The 9437-nt window shown below is 41.9% G+C and overlaps 1 long non-coding RNA gene across 1 annotated transcript; it reads right to left on the reverse strand.

Annotated features, from left to right (window-relative positions):
* Positions 1–5131: 5131 nt before the first annotated feature.
* Positions 5132–6021, reverse strand: LOC121973204. Its single transcript, XR_006109418.1, has 2 exons — positions 5492–6021; positions 5132–5406 (listed from the first exon to the last, which is right to left on the reverse strand). It is a non-coding gene; the product is annotated as an uncharacterized LOC121973204 (long non-coding RNA).
* Positions 6022–9437: the final 3416 nt, after the last annotated feature.

Below are 9437 nucleotides of genomic sequence, written 5' to 3' on the forward strand. Positions count from 1 at the left end.
ACTAATGTCAATTGATTGGTAACTGGTAGCTGTTGATTTCGACTGAAAAAGGATTTTTCAGTCGATTAACTCATGTTTAGATAATTTAACTATATACAACCCTTTAAAATGGTTAAATAAGTATTTAAGGGTAATTTTATTGATAAAAATAAAAAAGGGATAGTTAAAGGAGAATAATGTGGGAATCTGCTTATTCTCGTTCGCGCCACATTCTCGTCATTAGTTGAATTCAACCCGACAATCGCACATTCTCGTTATAGAGAATCTGAACAGTGCCACTTAGGAGGAACGAATATCCTATTATAAAAGCACTCTGTCACTTATTCTTTATGATTAATAAGAGATTTAGATTCAAGGTTGAATTTTTAACCTTATGACTTAAATTTTGGAATTTCCTAAAGGTTTAAGAACTCTAAATTATTGTTGGTGCAATAGATGAAGTTAGACTTGTAAGATCGATGCACATGAGAGGAGGGGTGAATCACGTGTATTTTGAAAATATTTCTTTTGTAGTTTTTGTAAATTAAGGTGCGCAGCGGAAAAGATAAATAAAAAGAAAGAAGAAAACATGAACAAAAGCGGTTGCTTGGTTCGAAGCCTTTGACAATTCCTACTCTAAGACTCATGATCCCTCGGACTATATCGATAAGAAATCCACTATAAACCTCTTCCAGAACCGCCAAAAGAAAGAATTGAGTACAAAAATAAAGAGTAGGACAATGTAAGAAACATGCACTGCCTAAGCAATAAAATAAACGACTTTAATTAAATGGTTACCGACACTAAGAAATCGAAGTGGAATGCTCATGTGTTGGTGTTAGCTCTGTCGACAGTAGTTTTAAAATGTTGAGTAGTAGTACGGTGGTAACATGAAGTCATAGCAGTAGAATAGTCGTAGAAGCTCATGTTAGATCTGATGTTTAAATGTTGGTCGAACACGTCTTTTAAAGCTCATTGGAGGTGCCTCCCACAACTCAGAGGCTCCTCCTTTGAGGTATTAGATCAGAAAGCTTTGTAGCTTATCCACATAAAGTCTATAACTTATCTGTGTAAGGGCGCCTCCAACACTCCAAGGTTCCTCCAATATGCCTTCGAAGTGCCTCCAGTGCACTCTAGGGTGCCTCCCCGCAGTGCAAACTTCATCTCCCCAAGGGCACCTCCAAGTGCCACCGCTGAGCACCTTAGAGGTGCATCGAACAGTATTTATTCGAGGTTGATTTTAGCCATTTTATCTTGTAAAAATGTGTTAGTCCAAAAATAAGGTGTAACCTGCAAAATAGAGTTAGCACAATATAAAATAATATTATTAATTACCAAGACCAGGATCTAATTACAGTCTCAATTTAGGTTTCTAAAATAGGTCTAAACTAGACTAGTGCCTACAATCCCACTAAGACTTGTCCTCACCGAGTCACTCTCCTCCAGTGACTTACCTCACTTACCATTTACAGTCTCTTGACTTGCCTCTTAACCCACTAGGTCTTCCCGCCAGTTGTCAGGTTCACAGACCCAATTAGGCTTCAACCAATTATTAGGTCCTGTAGACCAAGTTGGACTTCTTGTCAGATATCGAGTCACTCCTTGATCTATCTGGACTTTATGCCAATTATCAAGCCCTTAGACCTAACTAGGCTTCAGCCTGGTGTAAAGTTCTCTAGATTCATCAACTCCTATACACTTGGTAAAAATATCATATCACACAGAACTTAACTTAACTATTTGTTGTTTATCAAAACATAAGTTTGATCATTAGTGCTTATTGCACCAACAAGAGTATGCTTTGAGTAGAGGTTCACTTTAAAGGCGTGATTTAAGTAAGAACTTTTAAAGGATAATGGTTGAATGCTCAAGGTGGAGCACTAGAAACAAAGGGAGGTAGAGAATCTCCATTAGAATGTTGGAAGGTTAAGATGAATGGAATTTTGGAAGAAATTTTTTATTTGTGTCAAAGGGGAAGAATGAAGGGTTTAAGTTAGAGAATCTCCATCATTCATATTTTAGCATGAGGAGAAGGAAGCTGGGCTAATAAATTATTCTAACTTAAACATATTGTCAAATATAAAAAAAGAGAGAGATTATTAGTACATTTGACCTTGAGTCAAGGTTAACTAGATTAACCATGTTCGGGTTAACTCAAGCTTGAGTTTCGAGTAGATCAAGGTTGACCAGATACTTGACGATGTCAAAAGTCCAACGATATGTTGACAAAATAAAAATCCAAGTGGGTTACAAAGGACCAGATACTTAGTATAGACGAGAAGTCTAAATGGATCACGGAGGACCAGACACTTAGCAAAAAAGGAAAGTCTAAGTGGGTCAAAAATTGACCGGGCACTTAGTGTTCGAAAGTCCAACTGAAAGTTGGCAAGAGGAAAGTCTAAGTGGGTCAAGGAGGACCGAATATTTGGTGATAGGAAGTCTAACAGGACATTAGAAAGATGAAAGTTCAAGCGAGTCAAGGAGAGTTGGACACTTGGTGATTGGAAGTCCAAAGAAAAGTTGACAAGAGGAAAGTCCAAGTGAGTCAAAGGTTAACTGAACACTTAGTGAGAACGTCTCGATAGATCAAGGTTGATTGGATATTGGACAACGGGAAGTCTCAACAGGTCACGGATGACTGGATGTTGAGTAGAGGAAGTCCTGGTAGGTTGAAGTCAACCAAATACCAAGCAAGATGTGAATTCAGTCATTAAAAGACTAAATTTAGGATTACTAATCGATTGGGGTGATGTGACAATCAATTGGTAAATCCTAAACTCAGAATTCAGTATTTAGGGGTTGGCCAATCAATTGGTGTAATCGATGCAATTGATTGGCCTAAGTTTCTAGAGTGAACAGAAGCTTATTGAATCGATAGGTAGATCGATTCAGCATTGCCAATAAATTGGCAGTAATTTCTCTGTGAATAGAAGGCTTCATAATCGATTGAGTTAATCGATTAGTGTGACTCACCAATTGATTGGTCAGATAAAATAGAGTCATTCTACAAGTTTAAACTGTCGAATCTGACATGGAAATCTATTAGAGTAAGACTAATCGATTGGGAGGTATTTTTTTGCCCGAAAGCAACCTTAAAAAAGATGATTTCATGGAGATTATAAGGAGTCAATTCTTGAGGGTTTTGAGACAAAGTATTACTGCCAAGAAGTAATCCAAAATAAGAAGAGAACAAGAAAAGCAAGATTCTTCATTGTAAAGTCATTTTCGATTTCTTTTGTAATCATATTTGTTTTTCTTGTGTTAGGACATGAAGAGAGCTAGATGGGGGTGAATAGCTTCGTTCACTCCTTTGAAGATGATTTGCAGTAGAAAACTTGAAGTAATGCTAACACTTTCGTTTTACTTGGTATTCACCTTCTTGAGGCGACTAAACTAAGGGGCCGCTCTTTACTCTTACAAATGCACTATGAAAACTTCATTTCCATAGGCAGAGAAGCTTTGTACAAGCTCAAGCACAAGAATACAATAAGAAAACAAGAATGCAAACACAAAATACAATCTAGAACGACTTTTAGGTTTACAATGTGGAACATTGAGTTACTTGCTTTGGGTTGTCTCTTAGTAGTGGAAAATATAGCAACACTTCTTCTCCAAACACCCAAGAATTGGTGTAAACAACTATTGTTCAAATATTCGAGAAAACTCCATTTCTAGGGTTACTTCAATGCCTCTTAATCGATTAACTTACCCCCAATCGATTGCTATGTCAGCTTTACCATTCAAAACCTGCCGAAAGACTCCTTTTTTGCCTAACTAATAGATTAACGAGCTATGTTAATTGATTCGACAGCTTCTAATTGATTACCCAATCGATTCAAAAGCTTTATGTTCTTTCAAGAATCTCAATCAATTTTCCAATCAATTCCAGCACCTATCGCAGACAAGATTCAATCGATTATCTTAGTCGATTGGAGAAGTATGAATCGATTGCCCCCAATCAATTCCAAACCCTTTTATTGTCGTGTAAAAATACCCTTAATTGATTGCCCTAATCAATTAATATAAGACATAATCGATCAACTAATCAATTCAGAATCTTACTGTGTTTCGTGAAAACCTCCCAGTAGGTCCCAATCGATTAAGCAATTTGCCTAATTGATTAGCCTTGGGCTAATCAATTGAGCTAATTGATTACCCAACCCTAAACTCTGAACTTCAGTTTAAGGTTTCTTTGCCCAACCCTAAAGTTATTTGTGACTCATTGGAACTTCCCGTTACCTAACACTTGGTTACCCTTGATCTGCGAGGGCTTCTTCACCAAGTATTTGATCAACCTTTGATTTACTTGGACTTTTCATCTCGTGTCAATTCTAGTTGGACTTTTGATCACCAAGTGTCTGATCAACATTTGACCTACTTGGATTTTTCCCATGCCTAGTCCCGCTAAGACTTTGATGAGATCGTAACTATCACTTGCGTAAATCAAATTAACAATTTTTAATCAACTAAAACTCCTTAACCTACACTAAGGTAATGTAGCAAAGGGTCCAGATCGTCTCTCATGTAAAGCCAATGGCAGGATGTTTACTTTCAGATAAAATTGAACCAAGGGGTTTTATTTGGAGTTGTTCTCTAAAACTAATGCAATAAATGAAACTCTAACTAACCAACAACAATGAACCCATAGCGCAGTATCAATCTACACTACGGATAACACCATCAACATGCATAAATGAAATTAATCATCAAACCTAGCTAACTATCAAAGACTACCCTACACCGCATTATCACACTACAAAACAAAAATAATCATCAATAGACATAACATGAATCGAATGCAATTGAATTAAACAAACTCAATGACAATTAAACAAAATCTAACTATGCAAAATTGATAAACCTATATCACATTGTCACCCTATGATATAAAATTAGCAATCATATATAAATGAAATTAGACCCCACAGGTCATCCGAGATGGTAAGTGATGATGACATGGTTGTCACATGAGGTCGCGGGATCGAACCGCAAGGCTGTCGGGGTGTAAATCCCTGGACCCTGTGCAACTCACCTCACCACCACTTGCCCTCTCGACCGTTGTGATTTACCTCCCTCATGATGGCTTGGGGTCAGGTGCGGTAGGAGTGCTGACGATTTCACCTTTTACCACATATATAAATGAAACTAAACAAAGTGCAATATTAAACAATCTATCATTGATAAGAAAATAATACCTAAATTACACAATAAAGTAAACTAAATTAGTCAAACTACTCTTCTGTGATCAACTCCAACCAACTACCCTCTGCCATGATATGAAGAACCCGGACCTGGAACCACTAGAGTCGGTTAACAGCGACACCAATGGCTGAACTGATCATGGACGACTACCCAATGTGTTGTCCTCACGCTCACTTATCTGCTGCTTCCAGCAACACGGACCACGCGAAGTTGAATAGTAGAGAGCTGGAAAGAAAGACAACATTAAGCTTGCTGTTGGAATTCACTGCCTGAATTGGAATGATTTGAGGTTGCCGAAATTGATACACACGGCTTGAGCTTGCTTCTGCCAGAATCGATACACACACTGAATTTGTGGAGTCTCCTACCTTCGCAACCACGTCCGCAGGGATCCACTGCAACATTCAGTGTTGGAAGAAGATAAAAGCTCGCCGGAGAAGAAGCTGCACAGCCGACTTCCTCACTGTTGGAAACTCCTTGCTTCTGCAAACCACGTCCGCAAGAGGATCTTCTATAGTAGGGCCGGAGAGGAAAATAAATCACCGGAGCAAAACCACTCCAGTGAAAACCCTAGCTTTGAGTTCAAATCGCCGTCGCCGAGTTAGAATAGGAAAGAAGGGAACCTCGTTGCGCTAGAGCTGAACCACTCCGCCGGAAGAGACACTAGGATGAAGTCGTCACCACAAGAGTTGTCAGAGCCGCCGCCGTCGCCGGATTGGGGAAAATCGCGTAAAAGGAAAAAGGTTTGGGGCGTCGGGGATGAGGAAGAAACGCGCACAGTGATCCCAAAAGATTCCCTATTCACTGAACCGGCTTCTGCTTTTTAAAACCCCCACTGAACCGGATTCTATCCCCTTTAAGCGTACAAATGAACTGGCCAACAATTGAATCAGAAATCCTCCTCTAAACTCCAATTGAATCGGACGGTTCGGCTGAACCGACTGCTGAACCAACTTTTCCTTTTAACCATACAAATGAACCGGTTCAATTCTTTGAACCGGATTTACTTTTAAATCCCTAATCGAATCGGATCGGTCCACTGAACCGGCTCAATTGAACCAAACTTGTTTTGATTTGAATTGAACATTTGAACCCAACCAAATTAGGATTTAGGTTTTCTTCTTGGGCTTTCGAAATTAGACTTCGGCTGAGACTTTGAATTTGGGCTCTTCTTCTTCATTATTTCAACAATTGAATTAAATCACGATGTGATCAAACCGGTGTTCCTCACCCAATTGTTATCTCTTTTAATTCTGCAAAATAAAATATAATCAAGTGATAGTCATAATATTCATCAAATAAATAAGATTTGAAATGAAAACCACAGAATATTTAAACTCATGAAACACATAAAAATATATATATATGGATATATAAAAGGAGGGAAATATCGATAAATAACACTAAAATAATCGGTCCAAATGTTGATTATCAAATTTTCACTACTTAGTTCCTAACTAGGTCTTTACTGTCTAGTTCTCAAGTAGGTTTTCACTAAACCTCACTAGGACTTCAATTATCTAGTTTTCAATTAGGTCTTCACTGCCTAAACTTGTTAGAACTTTAATTGCCTAGCATCACTTACTAGGGATTTTTCGTTGTCTAACCTCCAATTATGACTTTTGTTGATTAATCTCCAATTAGCACTTCCCATTGCCTAATCTCCAATTAGAATTTTCTATTTCCTAACTATAGAATCGAGACGTGCTGGGAGGGGTGAATAGTACTTGCGGCTTTAAAAATAATCGAGTAAAACACAGTGGAATAAGAGTAAGTAAAGAAAACAACGAAACAAGTTGGTTTATTTGGTTCGGAGTCTATGACGACGCCTACTTCAAATCTCACACTCGTTGAGTGTTTACTTTGGGTAATTTACTAATAAATCAGAGAATTACAAATATAATAATTTAATTGCAATAATTAAAATTATTCCTGATCCTGTCCGAGCGCTGAGTCGACGGACGCTGGGGACGTGGCACGCTCCGCTGTCTCCGATTGGTGGTGTAGCTCTCCGGCGAACCAGCAAAAAAACCGAGCCGGGAGGGATTTCCCGGCGACGGTCCTCCGACGCTCAAGTTAGGCAACGAGAGAGGCAGCGTAATGTGGCTACATTAAAGAGTTGCGCATACCTTCGTCGACGTCTGGGGTCCTTATATAGGACCCCGGGGAAGTGCAGGCATGCTTCCCAATGCATGCACGCTTCCCCAAACATACCTTAACGAGCCTGTATCAGAAAAGTACCTCTGGCGTCATTCCGTAATCGTCCGAGCATATCCCAGATGTGACGGTGGAAGCTTCCACCGTACGATCCTGTGTACGGCTCGCCGCCAACTCTGTTGTTTGTCGGCGGCAGACGTCTCGAGGATGATGTTATCCCCTGTCTCCTTTGTCTTCTTACGCTTCTTGCCTGTTCCGGGCCGAGCGGTTAGGCCGCTCGGCGGGCATATCACTCTGCATCGGTCGTATGCTCGGATGGGATTGCTCCTGACTTTGTTGCCTTATGCCCCGGCCGAACGGACATCCCGCTCGGCCCTGAAACCTTTCTACCTTGAGCATCGGAAACCTGACCCCTAGTCGGGTTGTCTTTCATTCGGCGGGGGATTCAAGGTCGGTCGGCCCCGCTACGGCCGGTCGGTCGCCCTGCTTCGCCCCGGTCAGTCAGGTCTCCGGGTTGGATCTCTTGACCTTTGACCTCCACGTGCCGTTGACCTTCCGCCAACGAGGGTCCCCCGTCCTTATCACCGGATCACATGCCTCCCCTTCAAGTCTAGTCGAAGGAGGCGCTAAGTCCGACTGACTGGACACCCGGTCGGCTAGAGTAACACCGCTCTGCCACTCCTGGAAGTATATCTTCGCTTGGCCGACCGGCGAGTTGATGACTATGCCTTATAGTTTTAGTTTCCATTCGCTGCTTGTTGCGCTACTATTTTGAGGGCGGTCGGAGTCGTCACGTCTCCTCGAAATTCGTGTGAATCCTCATTAAGCTGCCCACACGCGAGTAATGGCTCTCATTAAATGCCGCCCAATAGCTGGTTGCCACTTGGCAAATCCGCCGTCATCGTACGGCGAGAGTATCAGCTTTGATTGGACAGGCGTCGGTTCAAATCCGACGGTCCAATGTTAACGCTTGTTTCGATGACCTGGATCGGACGGTTGTAGTGGACCGAGTCCGGGGTTTATGAAGCGCCGACGCTGACCCTCCTTCTATCGTTCTTGCCTTCGCATTTTTGGTGATTCCTCTCGTGACCATCTTCCCGACGTTCGCTTGCCTCGGTGCTCCGACGAACTCTCGACCTTCTCCTTCACGCTTTACTCCCAGTAAGCCTTCTCCTATCTCTACTTTCTTCCGTTTTCTCCCTTCTGGTGGTCTTTGCATCCGTTCGATATAGTTTCGGTCTCCTCCGTCAACCCGTTCATTTTTCTTTCCTCGGTCCTTTCTTCCTTGGTACTGTTCCCGCGATGGCTAGCACCTCGCAGCCTTCGGATCCCTCTCCCGGCCTATGGTATATGACCATGGTAAGCCGGTTTGACGAGACTGACGCGGGACGCTTCCTTAACGAATTTGAACTTCCTCCTAACCATAGATTAGCTTTGGCCACCTCTTCCGATCGGCCCCACAATCCGTCGACCGGCACCGTTTACTTCTTTCGTGACCAATTTGTGGCCGGCCTGCGCTTCCCTCTACATTCCTTTATCCGTGAGGTTTGTAATTACTTCCGCATCCCGCTCGGCCAACTTGTCCCCAACTCCTTTAGGTTGCTGTGCGGCGTAGTAATCCTTTTCAAGCTGCACGGCATTCCCTTAGTCCCCATAATTTTCAATTACTTCTACTATCCCAAACAGTCTGAGTGGGGTACTTTCCTCTTCCAATCGTGGATCGGCCTCGTCTTCTTCGATAAGATGCCGACCTCGAACAAGCACTGGAAGGAAAGTTATTTTTACCTTCGTTTTCCCGAACTGCCATCCTTTCGCACCCAATGGAAGACCACCGTGCCGAGCCCGCCAGACCTCGGTAGATACAAGAGCCAGCCGGATTATCTTCATGCAGCCAATCTGTTAGCCGGCCAGAGGTTCAACATCAACAAGCTACTTCATGAAGGGGTGTTGTACATATTCTGCTTGAGCCCGATCCGAACGAAGCTTCCGAGCAGCATGGGTAAGCACTTTCCTTGTCCTTTTTCCTTTTGGTCTAACTGATTTATTCTTCTGTTATGCAGCTGACATCATGTGGCGCGCCAAGGTTGCTGATCGGCTGA

The sequence above is a fragment of the Zingiber officinale genome, chromosome 4A, assembly GCF_018446385.1.
Source record: "Zingiber officinale cultivar Zhangliang chromosome 4A, Zo_v1.1, whole genome shotgun sequence".
Taxonomy (NCBI): domain Eukaryota; kingdom Viridiplantae; phylum Streptophyta; class Magnoliopsida; order Zingiberales; family Zingiberaceae; genus Zingiber; species Zingiber officinale.